Source organism: Budorcas taxicolor, chromosome 9 (assembly GCF_023091745.1).
Source record: "Budorcas taxicolor isolate Tak-1 chromosome 9, Takin1.1, whole genome shotgun sequence".
Lineage (NCBI taxonomy): Eukaryota > Metazoa > Chordata > Mammalia > Artiodactyla > Bovidae > Budorcas > Budorcas taxicolor.
The window spans coordinates 46550957-46567233 of NC_068918.1; the positions used below are offsets into that span (position 1 = coordinate 46550957).

The window sequence follows — 16277 nt, forward strand, 5'->3', positions numbered from 1 at the left end:
ACTTGTATATGGATTTTTTTCAATGAACACGCAGTATAGTACTATGCTAGTGGTGCATGCTGGTTGAATATAGGGATACAAAATCACAGAAACAGAGGACCAACTGTAAATTTATACTTGGATTTTCCACTGCATAGGGAGTTAGCAACCCTAAAAATGCTTGTTGTTCAAGGGTCAGTTCTACATAGAATACTGTATGGCCAAAAATAATAATAATAACACTGTATAGCAATGCTAACCTCTTCTTTGAAACTATTTTAATAATTTAAAAATAAACACAGATATATTGAGAATGTATACATCTAGAAACTTGTTAAGGTAGTACATGATCAAACTATTAACATCTTTTAAATATATGCATATTTAATTTAGGGATACATGAACACCATGATAGTAAGTTTTAAAAGTAATCATCCTTTTTATGATGAGTGGAGACAAAACTTAAAATGTAAGGTATGAAAAGATCCCCTGATGAAAATATTCTCCTTGTTGAAGCTGTCATAACAAAAAAGCATTTCAACTCCTGAGAAGGACAGACTGAGAACTGTCTCTGATTCTGCCAGTATTTCTTTGTACGAACTTAAACAAAATTGGTTCTGTGTTCTGAAAACCACCTTTCTCATCTAATGAATTCCAATAGTAATATTATTTCACGGAGTTCTTGTAAAGATTAGGGGATGCATTACATGTAGGGTACTGAGTGTACTTATTGTCACACAATCAATGTTATAAAAAGTCAGGTTACTTCCCTTTTCCTCCTGCTGCACTGCCTTCAATTCCCATATTGCTCAGACAATAGGAATATTTTTGGCATAAATCATGTTGGGATATTTTATTTTGACCTATCTATTAAAGTCAATTCATCTAAAGCAGCTTGATGCCATAGAATGAGTATGTTGATGAGGTTACAGAGCAGAATCAAGAAAGGAATGTAGATGCTTCTTGTAGGCATGCTTAGACATTTCACCAAAGTCCTATCCTCATGGGGGACCTCCACAGGCTAAGCTATGGCTCAGTCCTATACACAATTCATGTGGTATTGTCTGTGAGACTGCTAGGCTGACATGCTCCCTCAGCTCAACTGAGACACCAGTGATTTAATGAAAGAGGCCACTGAGGACGATTTCCAGCTTCTAAGCGTGAACAAGGAAGGAAGAAACTATCTTCTCATTCCTAGGCACTGAAAATTTGGTCATTTGAAGCATTAAATGTAGGCTATTCCTGTATATTTGATTGCTTTAGACATCTCCAGATCAGGGTCAGGTACTAGTCATTTTATTAAAGTAAAACGCCTTGCTTTGTGGAAACAATCAAGCTCTCCCTAGAGAAAATATATCCCGAACACAGGCGCCGAGAATGTTTCTCTCAGAGCTTTCACTTTTTTCGGTGTGTCAAGATAAAGACAGAAAACACCAGGTAGTTTCTCTTGAGCATCATCTTATACCAAGATCTGAGCCTTATTAGAACACTGAGTGTTAGAATAGAATTAATTTCGTCCTATGTGAGAGCATGTTTATTCGCTTCAGTCATATCTGACTCTGCAACCCTATGGCCATAACCTGCCAGGCTCCTCTGTCCATGGGATTCTCCGGAGAAGGATACTGAAGTAGGTTGCCATGCCCTCCTCCAGGGGATCTTCCTGAGCCAGGGATCCAGCCCACATCTCCCGCGGCTCCTGCATTGCAGACAGATTCTTTACTTCTGAGCTACCAGGGAAGCCCCCGTTTCTTCTTAGCCATGTGCTATCAACATTAATCTGAGGGCTATTCAGTAATCTGGATGAATAGCTATATTTTATATATTTCATAAAGGTATATATATATATATATATATAGAGAGAGGTATAAATAGATTTCATATAGATATCTATGAATGGTATAGAGATAAAATTCATATACATCCATATATGTACATGCACACACATAGAGTTTCACATATACGTACGAACTTTAACATGAAATTTATGTCAAGAGCAATATAAGGGGCAGCAGACACACAAAAAGATTAGGAAATACCAAGGGATACTGAAAACAACTTCCTTCTTAAAATATTTTTTCAGAGGCTGGATAAACATTGTTGAGTAGGAAAATATGGAGCTCACGTCCCCCTACAAAGACATCGAAAATATATCTTCCTGTGAAACAATTCACATGTAAAACTAACTGGAAACTGGCAGAAAAATTCCCATATAACCAAAGCTGCAAAAAACATTTCCATGTGACTGATTGGACAGAAAAAAAGGCATAAAGTTGGGACCTCGAACCCTTGGAGGGATCTAAAAGGAAGAGAGGTTTGAAAGAGCAGACCTTGCCCTGGGGAGTGAGTGGGTCCATCCACAGAGTGGGTTTCCCAGTCCCATGGTCCTACTCAGAGGAGAAAAAAATACCTTGGCTGCTGGGAAAACTGCTGGGACAGAAAGAAAGGCTGGAGAACCCTAGACTCTACCAGCAAAGAATGTGTGTGTGCTGGCTTGCCAACAAACAGGGTGGAGAGGGCTTTGCACTGGCAGCTACTGTCTCACTACACTTCCAAGCCCCTAGGGTACAAACCCCAGCTGGATCACTCCATACCACAGCTTGATGCAAGATCTGGACTATTGGGCCCTAGGAAGAGTCAGTCTAGCTATGCAGAGAAAGCCTGGGGTGTAGTCTGGGTGTAGCAGTGCCAAGAATCAGCTTGCCTTGATTATGGATCATTCTCCACTTCATTCCCACTCCTAGCCAAGTGAACATTCTGTTATCACTTGCTCCACACTATAGCTTGGCATGAAGTCCTGGCCAGCTAGGCCATGGGAGAAGATTCAGTCTAACTTCTCAGGGATATCCTGGGGAGTCAGGGTGCTGTCCAGGTGGGACAGTGATGGCCACTGTCAACATGTACTCCAGAGGCACCACAGAAAACATGGTGATCTGCACACCCTGGTCTATTTTCCAGCTTAGCAGGTGTCCAGCCCAGCCCACTTCATGCTGCAGTTTAGTGCAGGGTCTGGGGCAGACAGTTTCTGAGAGAAGATTCTATCTGAGGACACAGAGATGGACTGGGATGAAATCTGGGTGGGGCATCAGAGGCCACTGTCAGCACTTGCATGGGAGGCACTGAAGACTTGGTGCTGGAAATGGGGCAGACAGGTCCTGGAAGAAGACTATCTGCACAGAGGCAGCCCACATCTCAACTGGCAATATGGTCACCTCTGTTCAAGAACCCAAAATACCTCAACCATAAGTCTCAGCCTGGCGAGTACCACAACCATGCCTGTTCTGCAAAATAACCTTGAACTAGGATGGTACAGTGGGAGAAGAGAAATGACCTTGAGCTGCAAGTTGCACACTGCTGCTCTGTGAGTGAAGCGACCTCATTCACTTTGACGAGGGGGTTTTGCTCCAAAAACTATGGAGCAGACCCCACCCTTGACAAGGCAAAGAGAGCAGAGAGCAGAGATGAAGTCCTGTCCCACACAAACTACAGCCCCTAGCAAGGTGATATTGGTCAGCACACACTGAGGAAAGAGATGGTTAGAATTGATACCAAAACCAGCCCTTGCATTAAAGACACTGAATGAACAAAATCTACATAGGGAAACTCCTACATAAAAACAAACTTTCCAGACATAATAGGTAACTATCTCTCCAAAATTCATCGAGACAGAGAAAGTTAAGTAAAATAAAAGGGCAGAGAAACAATTTCCAATTAAAAGAGCAAGAAAAATCCCATGAAAGAGTAGGTAATGAAATAGACCTCACTAGATTAACAGATTCTGAGTTCAAATCGGTTCAGTTTAGTTCAGTCGCTCAGTTGTGTCCAACTCTTTGTGATTCCATGGACCTCAGGACACCAAGCCTCCCTGTCCATCACCAACTCCCGGAGTTCACTCAAACTCATGTCCATTGAGTCGGTGAGGCCATCCAACCATCTCATCCTCTGTCATCCCCTTCTCTTCTACCCTTCAATCTTTCCCAGCATCAGGGTCTTTTCAAATGTGTCAGCTCTTCACATCAGGTGGCCCAAGTATTAGAGTTTCACCTTCAGCCTCAATCCTTCCAATGAATATTCAGGACTGATTTCTTTTAGGATGGACTGGTTGGATCTCCTTGCAATCCAAGGGACTCTCAAGAGTCTTTTCCAATGCCACAGTTCAAAAGCATCAATTCTTTGGCACTCAGTTTTCCTTATAGTCCAACTCTGGCATCCATATGTGACTACTGGAAAAACCATAGCTTTGACTAGATGGACCTTTATTGGTAATGTCCCTGCTTTTTAATATGCTGTCTAGGTTGGACATAATTTTCCTTCCAAGGAGTAAGTGTCTTTTAATTTCATGGCTACATTCACCATCTGCAGTGATTTTGGAGCCCCCAAAATAAAGTCAGCCACTGTTTCTACTGTTTCCCCATCTATTTGCCATAAAGTGATGGGACCAGATGCCATGATCTTAGTTTTCTGAATGTTGACCTTTAAGCCAAATTTTCATTCTTCTCTCTCAGTTTCATCAAGAGGCTCTTTAGTTCTTCTTCACTTTCTGTCATGAGGATGGTGTCATCTGCATATCTGAGGCTATTGATATTTCTCCCAGCAATCTTGATTCGAGCTTGTGCTTCATCCAGCCCAGTGTTTCTCATGATGTACTCTGCTGCTCCTGCAGCTAAGCTGCTTCAGTCATGTCTGACTCTGTGCGACCCCACAGATGGCAGCCCACCAGGCTCCCTGTTCCCTGGGATTCTCCAGGTGAGAACACTGGAGTGGGTTGCCATTTCCTTCTCCAATGCATGAAAGTGAAAAGTGAAAGTGAGTTCACTCAGTCGTGTCCAACTCTTACCAACCTCGTGGACTGCAGCCTACCAGGCTCTTCTATCCATGGGATTTTTTAGGCAAGAGTACTGGAGTGGAGTGCCATTGCCTTCTCCAGATGTATTCTGCATATAAGTTAAATAAGCAGGATGACAATATACAGCCTTGATATACTCTTTTCCCTATTTGGAACCAGTCTGTTGTTCCATGTCCGGTTCTAACTGTTGCTTCCTGACCTGCATACAGATTTCTCAGGAGGCAGGTCAGGTGCTCTGGTATTCTCATCTTTTGAAGACTTTTCCAGTTTGTTGTGGTCCACACAGTCAAAGGCTTTGGCATAGTCAATAAAGCAGAGATAGATGTTTTTCTAGTAACTCTTTTGCTTTTCTGATGATCCAGCGGCTGTTGGCAATTTGATCTCTGGTTCTTTTGACTTTTCTAAAACCAGCTTGAACACCTGGATGTTCACAGTTCACGTTTTGCTAAAGCCTGGCTTGGAGAATTTTGAGCATTTCTTTACTGGCATGTGAGATGAGTGCAATTGTGTGGTAGTCTGAGCTTTCTTTGACATTGTCTTTCTTTGGAATTGGAATGAAAACTGACCTTTTCCAGTCCTGTGGCCACTGCTGAGTTTTCCAAACTTGCTGGCATATTGAGTGCAGCACTTTCACAGCATCATCTTTTAGGATGTGAAATAGCTCAACTGGGATTCCATCATCTCCACTAGCTTTGTTTGTAGTAATGCTTTCTAAGCTCCACCTGACTTCAGAGTCCAGGATGTCTGGCTCTAGGTGAGTGATCACACCATCGTGATTATCTGCACCATGAAGATCTCTTTTGTACAGTTCTTCTGTGCATTCTTGCCACCCTTCTTAATATCTTCTGCTTCTCTTAGGTCCATAACATTTCTATCCTTTATTGAGCCCATCTTTGCATGAAATGTTCCCTTTGTATCTCTAATTTTCTTGAAGTGATCTCTAGTTTTTCCCATTCTATTATTTTCCTCTATTTCTTTGCATTGATCACTGACTGAGGAAGACTTTCTTAACTCCTTGCTATTCTTGGAACTCTGCTTTCAAATGGGTATATCTTTCCTTTCTTCTTTCCTTTTCACTTCTCTTCTTTTCTCAGCTATTTGTAATGCTTCCTCAGACAGCCATTTTGCTGTTTTGCATTTCTTTTTCTTGGGGATGGTCTTGATCCCTGTCTCTCGTACAGGGAGAATGTCATGAACGTCTGTCCATAGTTTATCAGGTACTCTGTCTATCAGATCTAGTCAATTAAATTTATCTGTCACTTCCACTGTAATTGTAGGGGATTTTATGTAGGTCATACCTGAATGGCCTACTTTCTTCAATTTAGGTCTGAATTTGGCAATAAGGAGTTTATGACCTGAGCCACAGTCAACTCCTGGTCTTGCTTTTGCTGACTGTATAGAGCTTCTTCATCTTTGGCTGCAAAGAATATAATCAATCTGATTTCGGTGTTGACCATCCGGTGATGCCAATGTGCAGAGTCTTCTCTTGGGTTGTTGGAAGAGGGTGTTTGCTATGACCAGTGTGTTCTCTTGGCAAAACTCTAATAGCCTTTCCCTGCTTCATTCTGTACTCCTAGGCCAAATTTGCCTGTTACTCTACATGTTTCTTGATTTCCTACTTTTGCATTCCAGCCCCCTATAATGAAAAGGACATCTTTTGGGGGTGTTAGTTCTAGAAGGTCTTTTAGGTCTTCATAGAACCATTCAGCTTCTTCAGTGTTACTGGTTAGGGCATAGACTTGGATTACCGTGATATTGAATGATTTGCCTTGGAAACAAACAGAGATCGTTCTGTCATTTTTGAGATTGCATCCAATTGCATTGCATTTTGGACTTTTTTGTTGACTATGATGGCTACTCCATTTCTTCTGAGGGATTCCTGCCTGCAGTAGTAGATATAATGGTTATCTGAGTTAAATTCACCCATTCCAGTACATTTTAGTTCGCTGATTCCCAAAATGTCGACATTCACTCTTGCCATCTCCTGTTTGACCACTTCCAATTTGCCTTGATAATGGACCTAACATTCCAGGTTCCTATGCAATATTGCTCTTTATAGCATCGGACCTTGCTTTCATCACCAGTCACATCCACAGCTGGATGTTGTCTTTGCTTTGGCTCCATCTCTTCATTCTTTCTGGAGTTATTTCTCCACTGATCTCCAGTAGCATATTGGGCACCTACCGACTTGAGGAGTTCATCTTTCAGTGTCCTATCTTTTTGCCTTTTCATACGTTCATGGAGTTCTCAAGGCAAGAATACTGAAGTGGTTTGCCATCCCCTTCTCCAATGGACCACATTTTCTCAGAACTCTCTGCCATGACCCGTCTGTCTTGGGTGGCCTGCATGGCATGGCTCATAATTTTATTTCATTCAAATAGGTGGTAATAAAAATGCTAAATACATTAAGAACGATTATAAATAGAAAGGCAGATCATTGAAACAAGAGACTAGAAGCCATTAACAGGAACCAATCAAAAATAGATAATTTAATGTCTGAATTAAAAAGTTACCAAGAAGCAATGAATAGCTGACTGGATGACACAGAAGAATGAATAAGTAATTTGGAAGATAGAAGAATGGAAATCACCTAACCAGAACAGCAGACAGAAAGACAAATGAAAAATAAATAAAGGCAACATGCAAGACCTATGAAATAATATAAAACATGAAAATTTACACATTACAGGGGTCTCAGAAGGAGGAGAGAGAAAATGCAAATACAACCTTACAAAATCTATGGGATGCAGCAAAGCTACAGTAAAGGTATTGGCACAAAACAGCATGGTATTGTCACAAAAGCAGACATACACATCAATGGAACAGAATACAGAGACAATAAATATACGCCCACAACTACAGACAATCTATGACAGAAGAGGCAATAATATACAGTGGAGAAAAGATACTGTGTTTAACACATTTCTGGGAAATCTGGACAGCTATATGTACAAACAATGGAATAAGAATACTCTCTTATACCATGAACAAAAATAAATTCAAAATGGTTTAAAGATCTAAATGTAAGTCATGATACCATAAAGTACTAGAAGTGAACGTAGGCAGAACAACCTTTGACATCCTGAATTATTGCAATGCTTTCTTAGATCAGTTTCCCAAGGCAAAAAGAAATAAAATCAAAAGTAAAAAAATGGGACCTCATCAAACTTAAAAACTTTTGCACAATTAAAGGAAACCATCAACAATATGAAAAGACAGACAGAATTGGAGAAAATATTTGCAAATAATGAGATTGACAAGGGGTTAATATTCAAAAAACACAAATAGCTCATATAACCCAATATCAAGCAAACAAATAACAACCCAATCCAAAAAATGGACAGAAGATCTAAAGGGACATTTTTCAAAATAAGACATACAGATGGCTAATAAACACATGAAAAGAAGCTCCACATCACTAATTATCAGAGAAATGGAAATCAAAACCACAATGAGATGTTACCTCAGACCTGTCAGAATGCCAATTATTGAAAATCTAAAAATAAATACCAGAGGGGGTGTGGGAAAAAAGGGAACCCTCTAATGCTATTGGTGAGAATGTAAATTGGTATAGCCACTATGGAGAACCATATGGAGGGTCTTCGAAAAACTAAAAATAGAATTAAAGAAAGTGAAAGTGAAGTCTCTCAGTCCTGTCCGACTCTTTGCAACTCCATGGAATGTAGCCTACGAGCTCCTCCGTCCACGGGATTTTCCAGGCAAGAATATTGGAGGGGGTTGCCATTTCCTTCTCCAGGAGATCTTCCCTGACCCAGGGATTGAACCTGGGTCTCCTGCATTGTAGGCAGACGCTTTACCATCTGAGCCACCAGGGAAGTTCAAATGATCTAGCAACTCCACTCCTAGATATAAATATATATATTTATATATGAAGACGCTTAGAAACTACTGCACATAAAATAGATAGGCAACAAGGATTTACTATATAGCACAGGTAATTATGCCCAATATTTTCTAATAACCTTTAAAGTAATATAATGTGTTTTAAAAACCGAAAATTCACTATATTGTACATCTGAAACACAATATTTTAAATCAACTATACTTTAATAAAAAATATGTATTTTTCTATACTCAGCCTGCACTCTGACAGAGAATTCAAAAGCATCAAATTATTCATTCTTATGAGATATTTACTTTGGCAAAGTGACTGCTGTAGCAGTTCAACAACTGATGGGTTCTAATTTGGGCATGTTGAGTTGGAGACAACTATGCACATTAAGTGGCAATGTGCAGTCAACAGCTGGATCTGTGAGTTTCAGTTCATGGGAACATTTGCAACAGTCACCAGCACACAGGTCAAGAGTGAAGTGTTAAGTCGGAGTAGGATCACTAAATGAGTACGTGTGAAGTGAGCAAAGGCATACCAACATTTAAAGGGTTTCGTGAATAAAAATGAATCTAAAGAGAATTATGAGCTATCACAGAAACAAAGAGGAGAGTTTTTTAGTAAGCAGGGAGTAAATACCTGGGTCAAGATCGCCAGAGAAAATGTGAGTGTACAGAGTAGGTTGAAACAAGTATTCAGTACTAAGGGATAATCCTTAACTTGGTGAGACAGAGTTTCAAAAAAGTAACATTGATAGAAGCTGTAAATTAATGAGCTAGAGTAAGAGAAATAGAAATGTAGATAGAGACCAAAGTGGACAAAGGCTGTTTAATATGTTTGAGGACTTGGGAGTTTTATTAAGAATTATCTCACTATCAAACAAAGCTTTATAGAAACATGCTTAAATAATAAAATATTACCACTATCTTTAATTCTAACTTTCAATATTTCCTTCATATTCAAACTTAATCCTCAGTTTCTTATCAAGACATTAGATAGTTTAGATGAGAAAAGTCATCCAGCAGTTTTTGGTAATGTGATTAGGAATATTGAGTAAAATAAAGTATTGCTATTGTAAAGAAATGTTTCCCTGGTGGCTCAGATGGTAAAGAATGTCTGCAGTGCAGGAGACTTGTGTTTGATCCCTGGGTTGGGAAGATTCCTTGGAGAAGGAAACGGGAACCCACTCCAGTATTTTTGCCTGGAAAATCCCATGGGCAAAGGAGCCTGGTGGGCTACAGTCCATGAGCTAGCAAAGAGTCAGACATGACTGAGTGACTATCACTCACTTATTTTAAAGAAAAAGGCTAGTAGTCACATGCTGCTGCTGCTGCTAAGTTGCTTCAGTCATGTCCGAATCTGTGCGACCTCACAGACGGCAGCCCACCAGGCTCACCTGTCCCTGGGATTCTCCAGGCAAGAATACTGAAGTGGATTAGTACCACTTGATAAATAGGTAAGGACATAACTGATGCTCAAGATAAGTGCTGAGCTGATTCTGGGAGGACTGTGTTTTCAAAACCAAGCTATCCTATTTAATGAGGGCTGAGATTATGTGTAGATGTAGTGAGGAATATCATGATTTTGAGATGACCCAAGAATTGTGCTCTATTTAAAAACTCTTTTCAAATCAACCTGTGAGTGAGGTATAGTTTACAATTTAAAGACCCAATGTCCTTTGCTGCTGAAAGATCCAATGTCCTTTAGGAAGGACTTATTTAAACAGATGTTTAAATTCATGTGTCTTTAACTGTGTGAGCATGCACACTCAGTCATGTCTGACTCTTTACAACCCCATGGACTGTAGCCTGCAAGGCTCCTCTGTCCATGGGATTTCCCAGGCAAGAATACTGGAGTGGGTTGCCATTTCCTTCTCCAGGGCATCTTCCCAATCCAGGGATTGAACACTTGTCTCTTGAATCTCCTGCATCGGCAGGCAGGTTCTTTACCAGCTGAGCCACTGAGGAAGCCCAAAGGGTAGTATATCGACTCTCATTATTGGTCATTTAAAGTTCAGGTTAAATTGGTTCTTTCTCATTGTCAGGAAACTGAGAACATGGAAGGGGGCCAGCAGGCTTTAGACACGTTCATGCCTGGGATAGTGGACAGAAAGGGAAACTGAGAATTCAGGGGTGAGAGAAATAAATGTGGTAGTCTACCTGTGCTAAGGAGAGAAGTACTTTCTTGTATTCACACCAAAATTTTAAGGCAGGGTTAAATCACTACAACCTAAAACGTTCTGTAATTGAATGCACGTTAGTAGCAAAGAGGTGTGCTCCTTAACATTATCTTTCTGGATTAGATAAATGCTGAGCAAAGTTTTAAGAGAAACACATTGCATAGTGAATAAAGAAACAATATAACAAGTGACAGACTTGTAACACCATTTTAAGCATCTGTTGATTTCAAAAACATGCACACACTCATTCAATTGTTAGAAACCCCTTAGAGTGTTGCAATCCATCATCTGTGGTCAAGGAGTAGATAAATCTGCAAGAGATGGAGATTGCTGTTCTCATAGATTGAGCTTCACATAGAGTCAGGATTTTCCCCTCATTTTTCCTTCCTTACACATTTTTATATTATTTCTGTCATTGCTTCATTTTCTTTCATGATACTCTCAATATATGCTGACTCATCACATGCCACTAGACAGGTAATCTGCAAGTTTTTATATCTCTAAAATGGTTAAGGTTTCACAGACTCAAGGAGAAAGGGCCATTACTCCTTTGCTTGCATGACTATATACTTGTCATCACGTTCAGATCTCCAGATCGTCAAACAGATGGTGAATGGTCCTTCCAGGGACCCTAGGATTTGGCTGGTTTTCTGAACACTGCTTTGGTCAGTCAATAACTTATTTACGATTTCATTCATTAAGACTTAAGCTTTTTAAAAACCACTCTATTGTGTATACCATGTCCATTCCTTAAGTTAAAATTATCTTGGCTTCAATCAATAACAGAGACCTATACATTACATCCTGTTCAAAACACCAATAAATTTGGCTAAAAATAGGCCCTGTTCTATAACATTTAGTTTTAACATTCAGATCCCACAGCATTGAGGAAACTCTCTTTTTGGAAATTAGGGAAGTTTCAAGGAGTGCTTTCATCCCAAATTCATAGTGCTTTCATCCCAAATTTCCCAATGCCTCAATTCAGTCATTTATCAGATATTTATTAGTAGTTCTGCATATGCTTAAATTAGTCTGCTAAAGAGAAAATAAGCTCCCTAAAAGCAGTCATAATTCTCACTTTTTTATACTTACTACATTGTCTACTTCAGTCATTTTCAAATTTTGAATTTAATTGATAACAGATGGCAGGATTTTCAGAATTCATTCTTTTCTAGAATGATTTTAACATAATATCACGAAAAGTTATTTCCCTTTATTATGAATAATTCACACAGGTTTTATTATTTGGAATATGGCTAAAAAGAGAACCTATTTCAGAACCAATATATACTTAAAGCAAAGCCTGCATTTATAATCACAGGCCCTCTAAATATCTAGTATGCAAAAAGGGAACTAGTTCAATACTTCAGTGTTTTACATGAGACTTTACTATGTGTAATGATGGGAAAATTCCAATTTCAAATGCACTTTTCATGGAAAATCAGTGTGGATTTAACAGAGAGCAAAGTCTCTATGAAGGAATTCATGATGCAACTTTAGAAATTCACCAGCAGTAAATCACTGGAACTGGATGAGTGCTTCACGATGAGGTGTGGAGGAAATACAGTGTGAAATAGCAGAGATATTGACAAGGATATACCTTAAAAGCAATAAGCACTTGATGATTGGAAAGTTTCCCATACTCTAAAAAGAGCCTAGAAATCTCAGTGAAATCTGAGCTTCAAATAAGAAATGCAGTAAATGATATAGCAAATAGATGGTTCCTTTCAAATAATATAATTGTAACACACATCATGAGTACTTACGTTTTAAAACTGAAATTTCTAGCCTTTTCCCAATTAAAGACCTCATATTACATTTCCCCACAAGAACGTCATGATTTAAAGCTTTTTAATCTCCTAACTGAATATATTCAATTACTGTTAAGTTTGTTTGGTTTGGATTATTCCAAGACATTGCCAATCAGATATTTTAATCAGCACTAGAAAACCACTGTTTACACAGCAAAAAGCAAAATATAGATAATTAAAAACATTAAAATGCCAGATACTACAGCATTTAAATATATTTGTTTCATATTTCTTGAAATCTTGTAGTAACTTCTGTATACTCATTTCTATCAACATTTCAGTCCCTTAGGTAACTGAGGTTCTCTTATTGAAAACAATTTACTAAGACACATTTTTTTAAAGATTTTGTCATCTTTTGAACTATTTAATAATCTTTCCAATGAAGAAAAAAATGGAATTATAGTATCCTTTTTTCAAACTGTTTTTGAAAACTGATTAAAAAAAAATCTTTCTTTTTTTTCTAATGAAAATTTGAAGTGGATTCCTGCTTGACTGTGCAGTTGAAGACACAAGCAGAGACAGAACTGCCTCCATTGGCCTGATCAGTTCTCCTTTTATGAGACTCAGGTTGCTGAGCCACTTAGAACTTAACACCTATTCTGATTAACTTGTTGTAGAGGTACCACTCTACAGGAGACCTGGGTTTGATCCCTGGGTCGGGAAGATCCCCTGGAGAAGGAAATGGCTATCCACTCCAGTATTCTTGCCTGGAGAATTCAATCGTCAAAAGAGACTTGCAGGCTACAGTCCATGGGGTCACAGAGTGAGACACGACTGAGCATAGGCATGTATGCATCAGAGGTACCACTATCACAAGGAATGTATTATACTACAAGCTTTCCATATTGTCATATGATATCAATATGTGTATCAGGGCAACACTAAGACAAAAAAAGAAGTTACCATCCTCATTTTACTCTCAAAGAAACTGAGATTCAATGAAGTTATCTGAATTTATTTTTTTAAACCATATGATCAGTAAAAAGGTTAAAAAAAGAAGAAAAAAAAAAAGACCTTCTGATTCCTCATTAATTTCCTGTCTAACGCACAGAGTTGACTCTGTGTGCTCTTCTGCTTCATTGGTGCAAATTTTCATGCCAGCTGACTGGGTTAAAGATGTGGTCTAAGGCTATGAAACAATTGTGGTTTTTCCCTTTGAAGCTGTAATTGATGTGCTTGGTGGCTGCACTTCTTTCTTGACCTCATTACTACCATTTTCAACAAGGTACACTGATGAAATCTAATGAAATTAATAATTTTTTTTCCTGTTGAGATAGATAGAAGGGAAAAAAGATAAAAAATGTGAGTAGATGTTTAAAAAAATCCTAGGATAAATTTAGTATATCAGAGCTGGAGCAGTATCAGATTCCCATATTGTGTCTGAATTTACCAGCTCCTAAAAGTGTGAAAAAGGCTTAAACACTTCATAGATACCTCAATGCCCATGATCCACCCACTTTAGGGTGTGATTTGAAAAGCAAATGGTGTGTTGATGGCATTAAAAAAGGTATAAAAGACATTTTAATGACAGTGTAATCAGAGATTATACACCAGCTGTCACAACCAAGGCAACCATAGTAATTGGGGGTGACCAGAAGGCTTTCCAAAATAAGCTTCTTTTAAAGATTCATTTAAAACTGTCACCAAGGGACTGTTGACATTTTAATTTTTTTCTTTAGATTGGGAGTCATTTTATTTCATCTTTTCTTCACAGTACAGTACAGCTCAATGTATGATCAATCTGCTTTATAGTGACTGATCAGATACAGAAGCAAAGAAAAGGAAAATATGTGTGTATAATGAACATTTTTTTTATTAAATGTGGGCTATTTTGAAGGCAAACCTTGAAATAATTACTATTTAAGTTTGTCTTAAATGGCAAATAGAGATAGTTTGTACATGCGTAATATCTATACCATTAAATTGGCTAGTAACATTTCTTGATACTCTGGACCAATAATTTTATGAAAAAAAGCAATTACATTAACATCATTGCCATGTTTACTTGATAATGATGTTTTCTTATTTCAAGAGTTCTGTATAATTAATGATATAACTATACCTCGTATACCAATGGATTATCATTATGCTTTCAGCATTTATGTTTTGATTCTTTCCTATTAACCTCACTGAAATTACACTACAATAATATTTGTTACATTAGTAAAGTACTTAGTATTTTACAAAATGTTTCTTACATATTTTGCATTTGTTTCTTACAACAGTCCAATAAAGGATAGGTAGGCAATGGCCACTCCAGTACTCTTGCCTGGAAAATCCCATGGACAGGGGAGCCTAGTGGGCTGCCATCTATGGGGTCGCACAGAGTCGGACACGACTGAAGCGACTTAGCAGCAGCAGCAGCAGCAGACATTAACAGCCAGATTTTATATGTGGAAAGTGAGAATGAGAAAAGTTGATTACTCTTTTGGATTACCATTTTGAAACTTAACTTTGGACATCTTTGCCAATGCTGGAGACTGTCAGTTTGTTTGCTTTAAGCCAATATAATAGGTAAACAGTGGTATCTCATTGTGTTCTTGCATTTCTCTAATAACTAAGGATGTTGAGCTTCTTTTTAGCTGCATATTTGCATCAGTGCATCTTTTTGGTGAAATGTTTGTTCAACTCTTTTGCTCAGTTTTTTTTTTTTTTTTTTTTGGTTGCTTTACTCTTATTGAGTTCTTTATATAACCTACATACAAGTTCTAAGATATATAATTTATAAATATTTTCTCCCAGCCTGAAGCTTATCTTTTGATTTTTATAGTATCTTTCAAACAGAAGTTTTTAATTTAATGAAAACCAAAGTGTTATTTTATGCATAATGTTTTTAGTATTGTATCTGATAAGTCTTCCTCTAACCCAGGATTACAAAGATTATCTCCCATGGTTTTACTCTTTTTAAATTTCATGTGTTATCCTGAGTCTGTGATTCATTTTGAGTTAATTTATGTATAATTATGTGAGATGTGGTTTGAGGGTTTTTTTTTTTCAGTTTACAGTATCCAATTATTTCAGCATCATTTTTTGAAAAATATTTTCCTTTTCTTTTGAATCACTCGGCACTTCTGTCAAAAATTAAACCAGCACATGTTTACCAGATTTATGCCTAAATCAATTTGCCTGCCTGACTGCCTTCCTCTCTGGTAATCTAATATTTGAATCTAAACCCAACACTGTCTTATGATAAAGCCATTAAGAAATTAATAAAGGTCATAGCTACAGATTGACTTAATCTGAAAGACTGAGGCTGATTTTTAGAGAAAATGAGGAATGAGATAAATAAGAGAAGCAGAACAGAATGAGAGACAGAGAGTGCTAGTCTGGGAGGCACAGGATTCTATGCTGCTCAGCTACAGTTTGATTTGAAGATCCATAACTTACATAGAATAGAATACGACCAAAACATTGAGCCACTTACATTGTACTCTTTGATCTTACAGAAATGTTACATGTTGCTGGACTACTTTATCATATATTTCAGAAATTAGTGAAATCCCATGGAATTGGGAGGTAACAGTTTGAATATGCTTTCTGAACAGGAAGCTCTCATTTATTTTCAAGTTAGGGTTAGGGAATAATAACTGCTAATATTTCACCTTAAGACTATGA

The 16277-nt window shown here is 38.1% G+C and overlaps 1 non-coding gene across 1 annotated transcript; it reads right to left on the reverse strand.

The window, feature by feature from the left end:
- Positions 1–8585: 8585 nt before the first annotated feature.
- Positions 8586–8658, reverse strand: TRNAC-ACA (transfer RNA cysteine (anticodon ACA)). Its single transcript has one exon. It is a non-coding gene; the product is annotated as a tRNA-Cys (tRNA).
- Between the last annotated feature and the right edge of the window lie 7619 nt (positions 8659–16277).